Source organism: Falco biarmicus, chromosome 3, assembly GCF_023638135.1.
Source record: "Falco biarmicus isolate bFalBia1 chromosome 3, bFalBia1.pri, whole genome shotgun sequence".
In the NCBI taxonomy this organism is placed as follows: Eukaryota; Metazoa; Chordata; class Aves; order Falconiformes; family Falconidae; genus Falco; species Falco biarmicus.
In genome coordinates this window covers 72,732,411-72,751,683 of record NC_079290.1, presented here as the reverse complement: position 1 = coordinate 72,751,683, position 19,273 = coordinate 72,732,411, and the positions used below count along the sequence as shown (strand labels likewise).

General features: G+C 38.7%; 1 protein-coding gene and 1 long non-coding RNA gene across 3 annotated transcripts in view; one reads left to right on the top strand and one right to left on the bottom strand.

The window, feature by feature from the left end:
• Positions 1–19,273, top strand: part of GABBR2 (gamma-aminobutyric acid type B receptor subunit 2) — a 487,663-nt gene that overhangs the window by 34,564 nt on the left and 433,826 nt on the right. The gene's annotated exons all lie outside the window — the stretch shown is intronic.
• On the bottom strand, positions 1,382–10,825 carry LOC130146770 (uncharacterized). The gene is made up of 2 exons (XR_008821008.1): positions 8,986–10,825; positions 1,382–8,950 (listed from the first exon to the last, which is right to left on the bottom strand). It is a non-coding gene; the product is annotated as an uncharacterized LOC130146770 (long non-coding RNA).

Sequence of the window (19,273 nt, the reverse complement as noted above, 5' to 3'; positions counted from 1 at the left end):
TGACCAGCAAGTTTGTTCTTTTTTTTCAATGTTACAACCAAATCATCTATAGCATTATTGTTTTTTCTTGTTTCTTTCATACAATTTATACTTTTGATAAACAAATGCACTAAATAAATGAGTCTGTAACCCTTGCAGTGGCTGACACAAGTTAATACGTGTCTGGACTGCTGCCTCTGGAGATGAATGGAAAACCAGTTCTTGGGCATTCCTGCAGTGGTGTTAAAACAAACCATAGGGCGGTACCAAGTTGAGGCAAAAGCTTGATTAGAGAATGCTGTCAGGACTTTGGGTGTTTTTCCTAAGAAAGAAGAAGGTCTGGAGTGCTGTTAGGGGCTGCTTTGCAAGAACAGGGACCTCTGAGACATGCCTGGATAGGTCTGGGAATGTTAGCCAGAATAAAGGATGTGTAAATGGATTTTTTTCTTCAGAACTTTTCAGGTAAGCTTCTGATTAAGCACACCAGTCAAGGAAGAGCCATACCATGGGTCTTAGGATTTGAAAGACCCTAAAAAAGGGTTTCACCATGTTATTTAGGAGTAGTGCTGATGGGTCTGTGCTGTGTAGAGATGTTATTCCTAGGTTTCAGAAAGAGACTGATAACAATGTCAGAGAGTGTGGGCTGAGAAGTGACCTGCCTGAGTAGCCAAGTAACAGCAGATGCAGACTGTCACACAGCAAGAAGGCAGGACATGGACAAAAGAATGATTATGCATCTCAGGATAGTAGGTAATGAATGATACTTGTCTCTATGTTGCCTATTTCTAATCTTACAGTATCCCTTAGCTCTACCTCTTGCAGTATGTTGGGATGGTACCTTTCTGACTGGCCACTTGGACAGATAGAAGAATGGGTTTCAAGCCACTTTACTCCGTAAGCCTTAGTGTTTATCTTCAGAAGAGTAGGACAAATCTCCGTGCAAAGCAGGTCTTAAATAAAGTTCATTTAACAGTAATGAGGACTGAAAACAAAAAGTTTGATTTTAGCGTATTTTAGGTTTTTATGTGAGAAAGCTATGGTAAAAAGAAGGCTTATATGGCCCACAGAGCTGAAGTCAGTTTTCCATTTCTTTAGTGCTGTATTCTCCCCATTGCATAGCATAGAGGGTGTATGTGTAATCTAACTTCTCTTCTCCCTGGGGCCAAACAAATGATGTTCTCCTAAAGAGATTTTCTTTGTAGCTTTGGAAAATCACTTTCTTCTCTTCAGCTGTTCCATCTTGTTACATGTCCTAGAAGTACTTGCAAATTTCTGATTTTCCTCCCCTCCTTTTCCTGTAATCAGTTGCCGCCAGCCACTTCCGTAAGTGCGTATTAGCTTGTTGTCAATTTGCCCAGCTTAATCTATGTAAATACATATAAATGCTTTTATCTCTACTCTCTTCCCCTTCCCACTTAATTTCTTCTGAGATTCTCCATATCTACTCTGATTTGTGTTGCATGCAGCTCTGTTCCCAATTTTGAATAGATAACATGTGCTTATGTTGTACATCTTTGCTGCTACCCGATACCTGCATATTCTGTATGTCTTTCAAGCAGTGCCTGTTGCATTCATTTGCCCCTGTAGAGAGGTTTTAGATCTTTTTAGGAATCATGAACAAACCCCTTTGTCAAGCAAAAACATCCCACTAGATTGATTTTCCCTTGTTCTCTGTGGAGAAGAGGACCAGAATAACATAATACTTAAATAGAAAATACGGTCTGACTGCATATGCAGCAATTAAAATTCTGGCTTCCGAGATGCAAGTAGCAAAATCCTAGCTCCTCAAGCCAAAAGACAAAAGTCTTGTCCAGAAAAGTCCAAGCTGTGGGTTAGAGAGGTGGGAGAGCTGGAGAGCAGTGATGCTTCCAAGTTTGGACCTAGGTACATTTCTAGTTATCATTTACTCTTCTGCATATTTTTTCATACCTCTTCCCACTTGTTAGTCTATCATATGGTGCTCCATAAATGTCATTTGTCCATAGTCCATCTCACTGTTCTTAGTTATGTAAAACCACCTCATGCCAGGGCCTTCTTCCCTGAATCTTCCTTCCTTCTTCAGCCCAAATCTCTGGCAGAACATTAGAAATGGGAGACCTTCCTTCTTGGTCCATGTAGCTAATGAATACTTTGTCCCAGACAAGCCTTATTCAAGGGGGTGCTTTACGTTGCTGCTCCTGAACAGTACTGCAAGTGTCTTGGACTGAGGGTAACATTTGTCCTCGTGGTGTCACTGATCAATGGACAGAGAGAAACACCGGTTAAAGCAAAGCAAAATGAAAACCTCTGAAACGAGCAAGAAAGAAAAAAAGAACTGATCTGTGCCTTACCTCTTGCTTCATTGAAAGAGGCTTCAGCTTCCTGCTGAAAGTTTATATTTTATGTAGACTGATGCATAATATGAGCGTGATTTGTATGCTGTGCTAGTCGATGATGAACTGAAGCCCCAAGAAAACATCATCAAGGTGTTTTCTTTTCTGGTGCGAAACAACAGATTATTTTTTATAATCTGATATGCATAGATTGGCTTAATCTGTATTGATTTTTATATAAAGATCTGTACAACAAAGGATACTTCTCCTCTTCCTCAGGAACTAACTTCACATCACCTTTCACAGTCCTACATCTCCATAGAAATGGCTTTCATGATGGAAAATCATGGAAAGTGTTACCTAAATGAAAAATACAGAGGGTTGCCAGATAACTTAGAAGTCCTTAGTTTTTAAAACTTATTTTAGAAGGTCCAAGTGTTTCTTTACCCATAAGGCTAAAATTATAGACAGAGAGTAGATACGGCAGCCAGAGGTTTATGCAGAGGCATTTGCTACATTGCTCTTACGAACTTCTTTTGCTATTTATAGTGCATTTGATGGTGTATTGTCTTCCCACAAATATATTGGTATGTCAGGTGATATAATAATAGTATGGTATATGCACGACATAGCTTACTATATTGTAGTGTTTTTTATAAAATAAAATAGAATAGTAGTAATATTAAATAATTGTGTCAGAGATGGCTTCAGACCTTCAAGCACATTTAAGGAACTTGTTTAGAGTATTTTTTCTGGATGTATATGTGAGCTAATGCAGAAGAATAGCTCAAAGGTGGTTATGATTTTATCTTTGACCAGAACTAGGTTTCCTTTTGTATGCAGTTAGAATGCTGTATTTTGAAGGTGTTGTGGTCTCCAAAATGTTGTAATTTAAAAGACAGGTATTGGAGAGCCAAAATAGGACTTTCTTTACCACTAAGGGGAAACTCTAATTTCTCAGTCACTCAGGGGCTGAGCTGATGATGCAAGGAGAATGGGAAGGATGTGGATAATCTACTGGTTATCAGGAAGGATGTTCCAGATGAAAAACTCAGGGTAACAGAAGGCAGGTCTGATAGTACCAGCAACATCCAAAAGTGCATCATTGTGTCCTCTTACCAGTTAAAATATTTCCAGGAACAATTTATGCCGGCTCCTGCCCTTGGGGGCAGTAGGGCTCTCCTTTGCAGTTCCTTGCCCAGCTTCCTTTAGGTCTGTTTTGGAGCCTGGATCTTTTGGCATCAGAAGTATAAGCTGACTGAGTTGCTAGAAGAGCAATTACAGCAGCAGGTTGCCATGCTAGGCTCTTGCACCAATTCATCTGCCAGCAGTAGGAAACTTGTCCATTATCTTTCTGTTTTAGGAATGTCCGGGATGTCTTTTTTGAGAATGTAGGTTTTAATTTTGATCTCAGAGTATTTTCTGAGTGGTTCAGTGTGGTTTTAAAAATTGAAGTCTTTTCAGTCAAGCTCTTTGCCAAAGGGAAATCTTTTCCCCAGTTGCTCTCTGCTGTTTTGGGAGCAATTTCAGTGCAAGCGAGGTGTACCATGGACAGAAGTTGTCCTTTCCACAGGCTGCTGTTCAGTGGTTGTTGTCTGGATTGCAGAGATCCAAGCCCAGACACACAGATGATGTCGAACTAGAGCTGGTTTTCAACATTTTTTCTTTTCCTACTCTTTTGGTTTAATGCAACCTTAATTTTAATAAATGTATAAGAAAGATAAAGTGGAAATTATAATAAAACTTAGATCAAAGGTTTTGGTAGAAGATAGAAGAGTGGTTTTGGCAGACATTGTAGCATAATGAGACTTCACAGATTCATTGTGTCCTGTGCTCTGTTCTCAAGACATGTTATTTAAAAACAATAACAATCTTTGTGCTGATTTATTTTAAATTGATCTGTTAATAATAATTTCATTATATGTTACCAGATTCTAGCATAATTTTGTATTTGCACAGTCTGATAAAGACCATGTATGCTTTTGCTTTTGAGATGGATAATTTAAAATACAAAGTTTAGTGTGTTTGCTAAGGCAATAAGAAATGCAAAATGACATGTGATGTTTGACAGTTAAGAGAATACTGTCACAAAATTAAACAATAATAATTTCAAATGCAATAGGAAATATGATCCAAAACATTCTCCTCTTCTTGCAGAAAGACATGATCCTGGGTAGGAAACCATGTAGAAAGAATCTTTGAAGGAATTTGTTCCACATAAACATATTTTACTTTTCCCCTGACAAGTTCTTTGAAGATGCCTGTTTTAATGGCTGTTGAAAATCTATCGAAGATCTGGAAGATAATCAGCATTAACAAACTTACCTCCTCTGTACTTTTGTAGGATTGTCAAATACAATCTTAATTTGCCGCAGGCATTGTATGTTTATTAAAAGTGACATTTTCCCATTTTCCTCCAAGCAGATGGCTCATATGTGCAAAGAAAACTAAGTTAGAGAACAGGGACTGTATGTAAAGCCTTAATGCTCCTGAGTTGCAATATTTCTGAATTTTCTTAAAGTCAAGACCTGAAACAGACTCTTTCAACTGCGACCTGTGTGGCAAAAGTTTTTAATTAAAGCAACATGAACTACCTGCTTAGTTCTTGGGTAACTAATTTTCAGATCACACACTTCATCTGTGTGTGTGTGTAGGCATATACTTATATGTATACATATACAGATACACATATACATGCTTACAAACTTCCCACATGCTTGACAGTATTTTTTCCCCAGAAGCCACATTTGCTAACCTTAGAATGGGTTGAGTTTACGTTGTAGCCTATTGCTTTGTTTTATGATTAAGACCAGATGCAATATATATTAAACTTGATAATTTTATCCTGGACATTCACTTTACAAATCTAATGTAATACAGATAGGCTTTTTTGAGCTACCCTATGTAGTCTTATACATACACAGGAGGAATTAGTGAAATTAGTGTCTGTGGGCACTCTGCAGGGGATTCAACATACAACAGTAATTTGGGTTACAATGCCTTATAAAGTCAATAGTAGTAAGAATTTTTAGCACAGATTTAAGCTGATGCATCGTTCCAACAAGCAAAAGTTTTTGGACTTTTGATCCAGTAAGTATCACTGGCAGATCATAAAAGTTTGGTTAACACCTCCTTCTGAAAAATCCATTCATCTGTCTGGGAAGAGTTTGCCAAAAGTGCCTATAGCTTGATTAGCCTCTTAGCTGGATGGCTAAGTGTAACCACAGGACTTGATGCTAGCTAGGTCATTCATCAGAGCGAAGAGGTTTAAATACAAGACTTTAATTTCTTTGACTCTTTCCTAACTAATCTCATGTGATATGCACATCAGGTGCAAGTGTCTAAGGAATATTAGGGGTAGTGATAATTAGTTTTTTATTTGGATATCTTCAAGTGAATAGCAGCAAAATTGACCAGAAACTTTAATTTCTTGGTAAAACTGTGAGTAGTGCATGAGCTCTTTGCAGAATCAAGAACTTGCTCTTTTGGTTTTCATACATTCATTTGAAATGCTTTATTTGCTTCAAAAGGATTAATCTTAATAGCTTTAAAAATGAAAGCCTAAAACTAGCAGGAATTGTTGGCTTAGGACCTACAACAGGGAATTAGTGGCTTCCCACTCACCACTAATGAGTGGATTTTTTTAAGCTCTGTTTATTTTAACAAGCACTGTTGAATACAAATTCTTTTTAAACAAGTTATTTTAGGGAAGTTTCTCTGCTTGATTTCAAAAAATATTCAACAACTATATTAGCAAAATGCCATTTGCCCAAATGGCAGCATAGCTCCCATCTCACATAAAAAAAAAAAAAAAAAAAAAAAGCATCATGCTTAAAGAAGAAAGTATATAGATTATTAGCAACTACAGACTTCTGAAAGGTTACTTTCAAAAATGAATCTTTTCTTAGCATCAGGTACTTTTTAGGCAACCTAAGATACCAGTACATGCTATCATGTACTGTCATTCTATTTTCAATATAATACAAAAACATTAAGGTGGTTAGTAAAGTGATATGCTGATACTGAAGACTGTGTGCCTTAAGAATATTAGGGAAAAGATTCAGTTTTTGGGGTAGCGTAAGTGTTCTTCTGTAAAAGCTTCCACTTACACACTGGTGTTATTCCTTTTTAATGCTGGCAAAAAGAAAAGAAATTTGAACAGAATAAAAACAGACTAATAGGAGGGGGAATCAGATCCTGTATTTTAATATATGAGGACAGAAGTAAAAAAATTTTTTGTTTCTTGGCTTTTGGGAATTGACCGGTAACACTCTTACTGTAGGGTTTTCTTCCAGATATCCTATTTTGAATCCACAATGTGTAAGAGTCAACTATTTAGCCAAGCTTAAAGAGATCTTTTCGTTCTTCTACAGCCTCAGTTTTTGTTTTAAAATTTTATTTTTTGTCTCTGTTATGAAATGAAAGTCTCTTTTTTCCTGTACTATTTTCATCTTCTTGACCTCATGCCTTTTCCCTCTCATGTTTTTCTGCTTTTATATTTTTGATGATGTTCTTTTCCACCATTTTCATTCTTGTGCTGTGACACTGGTGCATGCTGTTTCTGGCATGCAGCGTGACAAGACGAACATTTCTGGGTAGCTTTGGTCAATGTGGCCACTCCAGGCTCAGGCAGGGGTCCAAGCAGCCACCTGAGTTGCAGGTGAACTCAGTTAAGCCAAACCTCAAGCAGCCAGCCACTTGCCCCTTTTGTGGACATGCTTTGGTGTTGGGCTGGGATTCTTAAATAAGGGCTTGCATCTTCTTTCTTTACATACAAATTAAAAACAAATTACTTTTCACTGGGAAGCAGACCTGTACAGCTCTGGCCATCTGCTGCTGCTTAGCAGGGGAGCGATTCTTGTCGTGGAACAGTGTACCAGAAAGGTCAGCTGGTTTTAGTTGCTCACATTACTCCATTGACAAATTTACCTGTAATTGTCTTCTTCCACTGCAACAAAATAAAACTCAGTTACAGTGGGCAATGGTTTGCTCCATTATCTGTAGGATAAAGGTGGGATAATTTACTACATTTCTGTTCTCTACTATATTTGCCTATCAGATTAAATTGGGGAAAAAATTACACTGTGATAAAATGTAGCACTAAGTGGATTGTACTCCAGGTCCTGTGTCATCCAAGTCGATATCTCGTTTTGCATTTCTGAAGTGATATATACTATAAAAAAGTGCTCCTTTGGTGTTTTTGTTAAAGTGTGTATACACATGTACACACAGAAGAGCTGATTGTTGTTTGTCACTGGCAAAGGTGTATCTTGGGGAAATAAGGGTCCAGATCATTAAGAAGATATGTAGAATAATTATATATATAACATATTAATTATGTGGCATATATTTACTACATAATTTTTTTTTTTAAGTTTTAATTATTTCATGCTACCAGAAAATGTTGAAAGGTGTTCCTGCCTGACAAGGAAGAGAATGTCAAGCTTGTAATTGAAATAATTCAGGTTAAAATTGCAATATTTGAATAATAAATAAAATGTATGGAAAAGGAATCATTTCCAGGCAACATGCAATTGTATGAGTATCTGCAAATGTAGCACTGATTTTTTTCTTTGTTTGTCCCTTGGCAGTTTCCAGCTGAACTGCTATGCCTCAGACTCCATCATTATGTCTGGCAGCTGCAGTGCAACATGGTTTTAGAACTTACTGTGATTTCAGCAGTGAAGCACAGCAAGCACTTTACTGGCCAAACAATAATAAAAAAAGCCAAAAACCTTGAATTGAGATATTTTCTGTATCCGTGGTAATGATGCTTAGTAAGGCAGGAAGCCTCCATTACATCGTCATTACTGACAGTTCACAACCACTTAGCCAGCCACAGGATCAGCTCCCTCACCTAGCACCACTTTTTTCCCAGTTTCACCTGTGCTTCTCATACAACAGTCAGCTCCCCCAAGATTTCTTTTCTGAATCTCAAATGCCATGGTGCTGGAAGGAAAAAAATAATTTTAAAAGTACAGAAGTTATAAAAAAGTGTCCATCAGGTGTGGATATGGTTTCCATCAGGTCCCTTGAAATGGTGACCTTGCTTGATCTCCCAAGATGAGCAGATTCTTTCCTTCTCCCCCTCAAAAATGTATTTTCATGTATATTATCAACACTCCTTTAGATGGACTATAGCATGAAAACCGCTGGGTAGCCTAGACCCTCAAGTAATGCATAGAGAGGCTAAGTGTTGTGCAAAAGAAGCAGCACATTCGGGAGGTGTGGGGGATATGACAGACAGTAGCCAGAAAGGGTTCCAAAATATACTTTATTCAAATTTTAATACTTCTGGCATGAAGGTTTTTGTTCTGTACTTATGCTTTGCTTTGTTTCAGGGGGTAGCACTTGGGTGATATATTTGAAAATTATGGACCTTTTACTTACTTTTCCAGGGACAGGGCACAACCTTCTTTTTTTGTTTTCTAGCCATTTTCATCAATAGGAAATGTGTACTGTTTGGAATTTCGGGTTCTGTTGTTTTGTTTTGTTTTAAAATCTGAACAGCATATAGATGGCAAAGCCATGGTGTGACTGCAATGAAATATAATTTGTGTCTCCCCCCCACCCCCACCTTTAAAAAGAACAATGAAAAATCAAGCAGTTGAGGGTAAAAAACACAAATAAGAATTGGCTTTAAGTGTGAGAGTAGACCACTCTACTTTACATTAGATTTACATCTCTAAATTACAGAGATGTAAATCTCTGAATCAGTCTTCAGAGAATGTACTACCATTGAAAGCTATAAATATGTTTTAATTCTTTCTGAACGAGGATCAATGTGAGGAGGCATATAACTCCAGTTTCAGTTCAGAACAATTTTATTCCATTTTAATTTTAAACAGAGTTATTAAAGTTAGATAGTGCTCACATCTCGAAGTATATCTTTAGGGTTTGTCAAAGGTAAGGTACATTTATATTTCAGGTGTAACTACTAGTCAGGCTCTATAGCACCTTTTATGGATTTAAACATTCCCTTGGGTCCCTTCCTAACTTGTGCAATTAAATGAAAAATTCAAACAAAAGCTGAACTGACTACAGCAAAATGGTTAAAATGGCTGATACGTACAGAAAATACTAAAAAAATATTTAAATGAAGCATACTTCAGGAGACATTTTCACCACCTTTCTTAACGTATCTGCAAGTAGGTATTTGTAGTATAGTTAAATTTTAGGTAGGGGTCTGTTTTAAAATATGATAGTATGGGCTCTGTCCGGTTAGGCATGTACTTCATTAGAATTGTAGACCTGTTGGTTTGAAGGCACCTCTGGAGGTCATCTGGCCTAAGTCTCTGGCCCAGATAGCACTGTTGCCCACACTGCAGTGGGTCAGCTGAGGCTCAGTCAGCCAAACCTCAAAAGCCTCCGGTGCAGAGGCTCCGCAGCCTTGCTGGGCCACCTGTCCCAGCGCTGCTCTCATGAAAATGGTATTCGTGATGTCCGGCTGAATCTCCCAGGCTGCAGTTTGTAGCTATAGCCTGCTGTTATATCATCTGCCAGGACTGTCATCTTTGTAGCTCCTTCTCCAGTACTGTTGTGCTGCCAGTTAGCCTGCTCTCCTGCAAACTAAACAAGCCCAGCTCCCTCAGCCTCTTCATGCTGGGCTGTGCGCTGCATGCTGCTGACCAGCCTGGTAACTGGGCTTGTGCTGGAGACTCAAAGCTAGATAGAGTATTCCAGATACAGTACCAAACAGAAGAGAATAATATCTTCCCTCTTACAGTCTAATTACATCTAATTACATTACAGGCTAATTGCGTCATGTCATAGTGCTTGAGGAATGTTTGAGAAATATGGCAAGATATTTTCTAAAATAATGCTGTTCTTTCAAGTTCCCCAGAAGATGGGGTATGCTTTCAAGAAGTCTTACCAGCATAAACAGTACTACGTAGATCAGAGAAATCAGTGCATGAGCCTTCTTTATCAGAGTCATAAAAAGTGACTTTAAGATGCAAGGGCGGTTTTACTTAAACTGAAGTTGAATTTCACATGTGATTAAGTTGCAGAAGGAAAGCGACACGGAAGGTGATCACAGGCTAGTTTCAATTTTGCTTTCTGGCTGTGAACTCACAAGATGAGTGTCTGCAACATACACATCTCTTGCATTGCTGTTTGCAGGGAGAACAGCACAGGGGAGATCTGTGACATCTCTCTGCACGCAGAATGCCTTCCATCTCTTCCAAAAGAGAGGTTGCGAGTCTCTGCAAAAGTATTGAAGATGATATGAGGGATTTGCTTCACTACTACTTTTGACATCCATTTTGTTTGTTTAATTAAATGGTAATATTGTTTTTTAAAAAGTATTTTTAAAACAGAGATGATTAATTAATAAAAAAATAGTAAGTAACTGCAGAACCTATCTTAATTCTGTGCAGTACACATAATTTTTAAGGATATTAAGAAAACTGTAGATGCATCCTATCGCAAACTTCATCTGTAAGTCATGTGGTATAAACTGTATTTGAGCACAATCTGTTCTATAACTGCTTCTAACCTCTTTATTTTCTTTGTAGTCCTTTGTCTAGTTTGACATTTACAACAGCTCTCATTTTAATAAAAAAGTGGAAACATATTCCCTTTTTACTTGCTCTTTCTTTCAATTCAACTTTAAACGATATTGTTTTCCTGTAGAAATGTGTTTGTTGTGAGCAACCAGATCAGAACTGGGGTTTAAATAGAATACAACTTGTCATAAAGAGGCAGGGTCAAGTCTGCTTGCAATTACAAAATGGTTTAGGACTCCAAAATGCTTGACTTTTTTATGTTATGATAACAAGAAGGGTCCTGAAAAGAGTTCTTTTTCATGTGATGTAACTTTAGTAACCAAAAATAAGTTTCTATCCCAGAAATCTTGTTCTTTTGGTACGAGATGTATAGTAACAGTCGCATGTAGCCAATGTGGTAGAAAAGCACAAGCAATTAGTGAAATAAAAAAAGTTAAACAGATTGACAGGTGCATAAGGATTTGTAAGTGTCTGTTGGGACAAATTTAATGGAAGCATTTGAAAGTGTACTTTTGTGCATAGATGTTTTTCTGTAACAATGTATGGTTGTATGAAGATTTTTGTAGGAAAGATGACAACTGGGCATAAAAAGCTGCTGTTGATGACAGGGAGGAGACAAGACTTGTTGCATTGACTGTATATTGAATTATTTGAGGAGTTATAAACTGTAACACCACCAAAGGGGGAAACCCCCAGCCCCATATTTTATACAGTGAATAAAGTAACATAAGTAAGAGTGAGAAGAGGAGCAGCCATAATAATTAAAAAAAAATAGCGAAAAAACCCCATGCTTGATGACAGGAGGGTGGAAGGAGAAATTGTACTTAAGACTTCTTTTACCCCCTCAGAATTTGGAACAAAATGTAAAAATTTCCATGTTTACAGGGGAAAATCTCTCCCCCCTCCCCCACCCACCCGCACCCCCCATGCACACAGAAAACGTAATTTTCTGGAAGACATAAAATAGATTTTTTTACATTAGTGAAATTTTATTTATCTTACTATGTGACAGAATACTCCAGTCAAGTCTCACATCCTGCAAAATTCAACATGACATATAAACTTACATACGGAAAAGAAGTAACTGAATGTCCAAGCAGAATCAAGAGTTTGTTTAAGAGGAAGAGAAGACTGAGTTTAGAGTAGTTTTGAGTACAGCAAGCTGCAGGGTAAGGAAAGACTAGAATGGTGAAGAGGTAAGTGTTGGAGCAGGAGAGAGGACGGGATAAGTTCAGATTGAGTTTCTGGATTGGGTGGATGAGGTGGAGGGGTTGGTAAAGAAAAATAACTATCTCAGTTGCACTGACAGACTGAAAAAGTAGTAGTAGGGAAGGGGTGAATAAAAGCTGGCTGGGAGGCTTGACTGATGGTGTATTTCATTTGGAGTGCTGGTTTTTTTTTTTTCATTGTTTTGGTTAGTTTTTTTATTTCCTTCCTTAAATTGGAAGGACTTGTTTGGGCAGGACCTTGGTGGAGATGGGAGGCTGCTGCTGTTGGGGTGGGTGAACAGAGGTCTGCCCCGAGGGAGGCTGGCAGCAAGAGGCAGTGAGCCTGTGGAGCAGCAGGAGCATCCAGGAGCCTATGGGTAGGAGGAGGGACCAAAGCGCCAGTGACAGAAATGGCAGCAAAAGTTTCCTAGGCACAGAGAAGGCTGGGCACGGTTTGCTGCAATTCAGAAAGTCACTGAGTTGGCCAAGACCAGGCTGTGAATCAAGAACCTGTCTGCATTTGTTGTTGTGAGAGTAATAAAACTGAAGCAGGCCCAGAAGCTGTCTCTCTCAACTATCTTGATGATTTCCCACGGTTGAGGGCATCTGTGTCAGGCTATTATTTCTTTCCAGAATGTAACTCTACAATCAATATCTTGTATTAACACTTCCAGTACTAGTTATGAAAATAAAATAATTTAAATACATAGTCAGGAAATTGTGTCTATCATCCCTTTTTCTGCCATATAAAATAACCCATTTTTTGAATGCTTGATATGGATTCTACCCAGGACGCAGCAGTCCCTGTAGCTTTCAGACTAATCTTCCCTTTCCCCTGCTCCAAAAGGCAGACAATGCAGCCCAATTAGACAAATTTGAATACACCGGCAAAAAAATTAATATAGCAAAAAATATCTTCAGATTCAAAATACTGATGCTTCCTATGCAATAGCAGTTACTGATATTTAATAATGTTTTCCTTCTGAGTTTTGCTTTTGTTGTAATATTGCTTTCTCAATTTATTCCTTGAAATCTCCACTCAACAAAAAGCCTTCTGGTTTTTGACTGACTGTTTTCGGTGGTCACTAAAAGTGCTGATTTCTAACTCCAGCAGCTGGTGAAAACAAGTGACTTAAAAAAGGGTGACTGAAAACACTCTTCAGATAGTTTTTCAAGATTACATTTTTTTCTTCACAGGAAGCCCAAGACTGGTAGTTCGTTTGAAATGCTGGTCACAGTACCGATTTCGTTACTTTTTTCGAGATAGGGCACAATACAAATGTATTCTGCACTTCCTCAAATTGTAATGCTGTAAGCGAGGGTAACACAGCTTTTTGATTTAAGAGGCTACTAACATCTTTTAGCAAAGACTCTTGTTACAGGAATACACTCAAGCTGTGTGTTAGCTAATGAGCTTGCTTCATGCTCTGAAGCACAGGCACTGCACTTGTGCAGATGGGGCAGCCTGGTAAAGTACATGGAGCCCTTTGCTCAGCTCTCCTTCCACCAGGAAGGCATGGCACAAGAAGACTGAGGGGACAGTGCACCATTGGGCCCCATCCCACCACTTTTAGGAAAGGACATGGGTTGGGTGGAGATGGATGCATCTGACAAAACCATTTACTGCTTTTTAAGTGCTTCTTCATACAAAAACACTCAATCAACCTACCTTTGGCCATGTAAAACTTTTTCTGTTAAACAAGATTGAAAGGGGAAGGGAGGAAAGATTATACCTAAGAAGTTTTAATTGCCACCTAATAAGATTTTGCTGGTTTTGGGGACTCAGTGTATTGTTGCTTTCCATTTGGAAATGTACCAGAGCCAATCTCAAGCTACATTTGCCTTTCAAAGTATCCTGACCACTGCCTAACAAAGGATATTGGCCTGAGCAGATCTTTGGGCTGACCCAATGGCTCAGTTCTTACCAAACTGCTGGTGGGAGGGACAGGTGAATCTAGTTTGCCAAAGCAGACATGGTTTGTTTTCTGTTGTTGTTTTGGGATTTTTGTGTGGTTCCCTCCCCTCCTCCAAATCCAAGCAAGTGTTTATTTGTAAATGTTTATCTTCTAGGAGTGCAAAACACTGCTACGTTGCCTGTTTTTTTCCTCCTTATCATTTCAGCATCTCTTTGAAAGTATATGAATAAACATATCATGCAAATTAGTGTTTATAAATCCATAAATAATAGTATTTGCATTACTGCAGATGGAAATTTTGAGGTCAAATTACAACCATTTAAAATAGTTTTATAAGCACCTCTTCTTTATCTTGACAAAAATAACTCATTTCTGGAACAATGACTGTCATGCCAGCCACTCAACTATTTTAGATCGCATCAGAAGGCAAACCCGTTATTTGCTATACCCCACGTGGCTAATCCGTGCAAATGCAACAGCAAAAGTTTTCTTGGTGGCAATCCTATTGTTCAGAAGGCCAGCCCTTGTATGACATCTTTCTAACACTGCTTGTACAGTGTCTGAATTAAGCAGTGATTCCCTTACTAGCAGAAGCAAACATGATGAGTAAGTTACATGGGAAATGAATTCAACTTGCATAAGCTTCTTACTCCTTGGGGTGGAGCTGTGAAACAAAGAAGAAAAAGTAATTGTACAAATAAAGATCTGGACATCAATTTTAGAGTTAAGAAATTAAAAGCTGCCAGAATGCAGGGAGGGAGAAAAATGAGTGAGGTAATAGTCTGATGTCAGTACTAGAGGCATATCCAGGCCCATGACTTTAATAATGACAAATGTCTGCCGTATATAGAAACATTTATGACCTCATGCTGTAATGTAGGTTGTCCTTTATAAAAAACCTGGATACATTAGGCAAAGCCTTGAAGTGATTTGCTTGAAAATATCATTTGGCTATCGCCCCTGCAGAAATATTACAACAGCAGTGTCTTTGGAAGAAGAAATCAAACCAAATTGATAGCCTGGGGGAAACAGAAGCTTTAACGTAAGATCATACAATCTTCAGATGGAACCGACAGTGTAAAAATTTTTACAGAAACACAGGTAAATCCATAGCTACTGACTCACGGATTTTTCACTTCATATGGAATTACTCCTGACTGAAAATTGTTAAAAAGCAAGCAGTCACACAGGCAAGACACTCTGTGTTAGATGCTTCCCTTCGGAATGCTTTCAAGCAACAGTTTACAAAGAAAAATTACTTTTTGGCCTTCTGGATGCCTTTTGGCTGATACACCTAGCTTTGAAGGACATTGTGCTTTTTTCCTAGTGCCATAGCAGTGCCAATGACATTAGTTTAGTTGCACAAGGCCTCAGGGGGGTTAGATACAAAGACAGATGACACTAGAACGTTTGGCTGAGGAAATTCTTGATTGTAACCTGATAGCATAATGAACAACAGAAGGTGTCAAGTGTTATTACAGTTAATGGGCCTCAGTTTTCTTGTCAACATTTCTGGTGCTCTTTGCAGCACAGCTTCCACCATGACAAGGCAGAAAAAAAATTTGTCAGGACTGCCAAAACCCTGGGATTTGGTTTTGTTTGTTTTTTTTGTTGGTTTATTTTTTTTTTCATTTTGTCCCTTCCCCCAGATGGAGAGGAATAGGTAAGTAGGAGTGTATCACAATAACAAAGCCTGTAGAAAGAATTAGTAAATTAGAGAAAAACACCAGCAGAAGGCAAAGGCAGCTTTCCAGTACAGCTCATGTCACACGGTATATGGACTATCTTGTTTATAGCAAATGAAGCTTTGAAGCCAGCAGCAGCTGAAAATGTGATTGCAAGCATCAAGCCAGCCGTAGCAAATCAAATATTACTATGCAGAGATAGCCACATTCCTGGGACTTCCAATATTCTTGCTAACCAAGAATGCAACTGGCATCTGAAAAGAGAGGTAAAGTGCGAAGGGCACAAGACGACACATATGCAAGACTGATTTCTAGCAACAAAGAAGAAATGACAGATTCAAATGTACAGCTAACTGGTTCAGCAGCTACCTAGCAATATGGGTTGAGACAAGGTGACCAAGATAAGGCAACAAAGTAATTCCAGAAAATTTACCAAGAGAGATGCAGCCTGAAAACTATTAACAAAGTTACAACATCAAATCCTGTAAAGGGTTGAATAAAGCAAACTGTAAAGCTTTTATTTGTAACTGAAAAAATTTAACTGTATTACAGTAAAAGCAATATGAGAAATAATAAGTATGTCCTTTATGAAAGCAATTACTGTAAAGGACAGAAGCCTACTAGCATAAAATAATGCTTTGCTGTTCATTAGTCTGAATGTTTTATGCAACTGCTATTTAAAAGATTTTGTTATATCTAACTATGAATAAAAAGGGAATTAATAGAGATTGGAAACAGAAGGAGCAAAGATAATGCAGCATCATGTGGTTTTATAAGCTTCAAATAGCTACTTGAACCAAAAAAGAATTCCTCTGAAAATTTTACTTTCAGTATTTTGCCAGAAATAAACAGTTTTACTACTGTGATTCCCTATTGCTTGTGGCCAGAGGCACTGGCCAGCACTTAATGATGGAGACAAGAGATTTATAGTCAAGACATAAATACAATGAGTAGCAGCAAGGTTACATATAATGGAAGTGCAAGTCATATTCCTCTACAACCATAATTCTGAAAGAATAAAACACTAAACTGTTGTCCGTAGGGAACAGTTTGAATTATTCCTATGGCCTGGTTATGAGGATAGTTTACTTACTAAAAGCCTTGAGCCCTGGTAAAAATAATGCAAGAAAAATAAAAATCAAAGCATGGAAGTATCTTGAAGGCAATCATGAAATGAAGAGCATCACCTGGAATAAAATCATGGGTGAACAGTAAAGTGGTCTAAAAACCTCTACAGACTTTACATCCAACTAATATCAGAAGTTGTTGGGTTTTTTCTGTTTGTTTGTTTTTGGTTTTTTCCCTCCCCTCCTTGTAGGGAGACAATAAGCACAGGAGCTTTCCCTTGGAGCAGCTAACTGGGAAGGACTGGCTTGTCACTGTTGTGTGTTAACCAGGAGCTTCTGTGGCTCTTGAATTCTTGAAGCTCACAACTGTCAGGTGACCCAAGTGCAATTTTTGTGTTGAAGCAAAGCCACACACCTGCAAAGTGGCACAGGTGCTGCTGTGTAGGGTGCATCCTAGATGCTGCCAGCAAGTGGCCAACAGGGCCGGCTATCCAAGCTCCTGCCTCATGGCTCACCACAGCTCAGGCCACTGCTACTTTGCAGTGACATACAGAAGCTGTTCACAGACAGGAATTCTGAATTCCTTCCAAGAGCTTGGATTAACTCTTTTCAGCCTGCTTCTTCACTGAAAGAAAGGTCAGATGGTAAGTGATGGCTCCTCACAGAAAGAGAGCCAGCTGGAGTCCCTGCAGTGCTGTTGCCTGCGCAGCCGCAGGGCTGGCTGCTCTGGGTGCTTCTCCACCTCTCAGCCAGCGCTCCTTCAGAGAAGGCACCTTTAGAACTTCCCCAATTGTCAAGCTGTATATTAACTGAATTCAACCTGAGTTTGTAAATAGTTTACTATTTTCTTTAAAAAAAAAAACAAAAAAAAACACAACCCAGGAAACCTTCACAAAACAAACAGCTATCTTGCCTAGCCTTAGTCACAGCTGAACAGCTGTGAAGAAGCATTTCTGCTAATGCAGTGCCAGTCACGGCAGAGAAACACAGCTTTTCACAGGTGGCTCTCATTTTCTGGGTTGCTGACTTGAGACCTCAGTGTTTGATTTGCAGAAGCACTGAGTACTTGCAGCTGCAGCTGAAGTTAATAGTAGCTGGGCTTTGAACATGAAGGAGTATGGTGAAACAAGTCTTCTGAAAAAGCAGTTTTCAGCACTTTCAGACTGAGCACCCAAAATTAGTAGTAAGTATGTGGTGGTGTTTTTTTTCTTTTTTTTATTTAACCTTTCTCTCTGAGCCCTGTTTTCATGTTAAAGATGATAAAATTTGTGCTTGCTCTAGGTATGTTGTGAAAATAAATCTATTAAAAGTATGTAAAGCGTGTAGGTGTTGTAACAGTGAATTTTTGGAGGAATCACAGAAGAAATTAATTGTTTGCGGTATGAACTCGAGCTTGCAGAAAGAGAATTAATGGAAGTAGAATACAGTAGAGCTGTGGGCTGAATCAAGTAGGACAGGGCAAAGGGTAGATATCACTTTCTCTTCACTCTGCCTTGTTCTTAGAATCACATGCAGTGTTTTAAATGTATACTGAAAACTGTAAGGTCAAGTACATTCTGTCCGTGTTGTGTAACTCACTTCACTTAAATTACTACTACCTTATCATCACATAAATGGGAAGGAAATGACCTTGAAGGAATGAAGTCCTTCACCCCAGTGCAGAGGTCCTATACTGCCATGGGCCGTCATGTGGTCTGTAAGTGCACACGGAGTATTTCAAGCAATTAGCTCTCATTCAAGGGGCCTGCGGTAGTACCAGGTAAGCATCACAGTCAAGGCCTTAGCTTCAGAAATTGGTGGTAGCTTATAAATAACGGTACTGTAAGCACATAAAACATGGCATAGTGGTTATTCCTAGCTTCTGTGGTTTCTGATGTTTTTGCTTTATTATCAGGACACTGTAGTGACAAAGATGCATCAGAGAGTCAGTGTTGTGGCAGTCTAATAAGGTCAGCTCCTGTGATAGGAGGAGAAAACAACTGTGTGTCTGAACTGCTAGGTTTCTTTTATTTGTTAAAATGTTAGAGGGGGAAGAGTGACCTGGCAAAAGATAAGGATTCCTTGAAGTTTTGCTTTTTCTTTTTTCTGTATAGCTGTTGCTGATGTAAGAGGTGCTATAGCTGATTCTGATTAATATCTGTGTATCTAATTGCAGTCAGCCTGTTTGTAATTGTTTGTGCTTAGGATTTTATGGCGGATTTGCATTGTAATTAGTTTAGGAGTTGGAAGGTAAGTTTTGATGTATCTGCTTGTACTGATTTAAGATTTCCCCTGGCTGTTGAAAATTACTGTCTTCATTACAGTCAGAAGAATGAGGCAAGTATCTGTGGTTCAGCCTCTATATTTCTTAACTCAGACTGAAATGCTGATGAGAGTGACTTTCTGGTGAGAAACAGACTGTCAACAGGAAAAGGTGAAGTGCAAGCCCACACCTTGCTCTCTCAGCTCTTTGCTAAGAGCAGAGCGACCGTATTCAGTGCTCATGCTAGTACCCAGGTGTCAGACTCCAATGCTAACTTTTAAAGCTCTTGCCCACTCTCCTTGCTGTCCTTCTAAGGCTTTATTACTGCTGTGATATCAGCCTGCAGATTGATGCAGT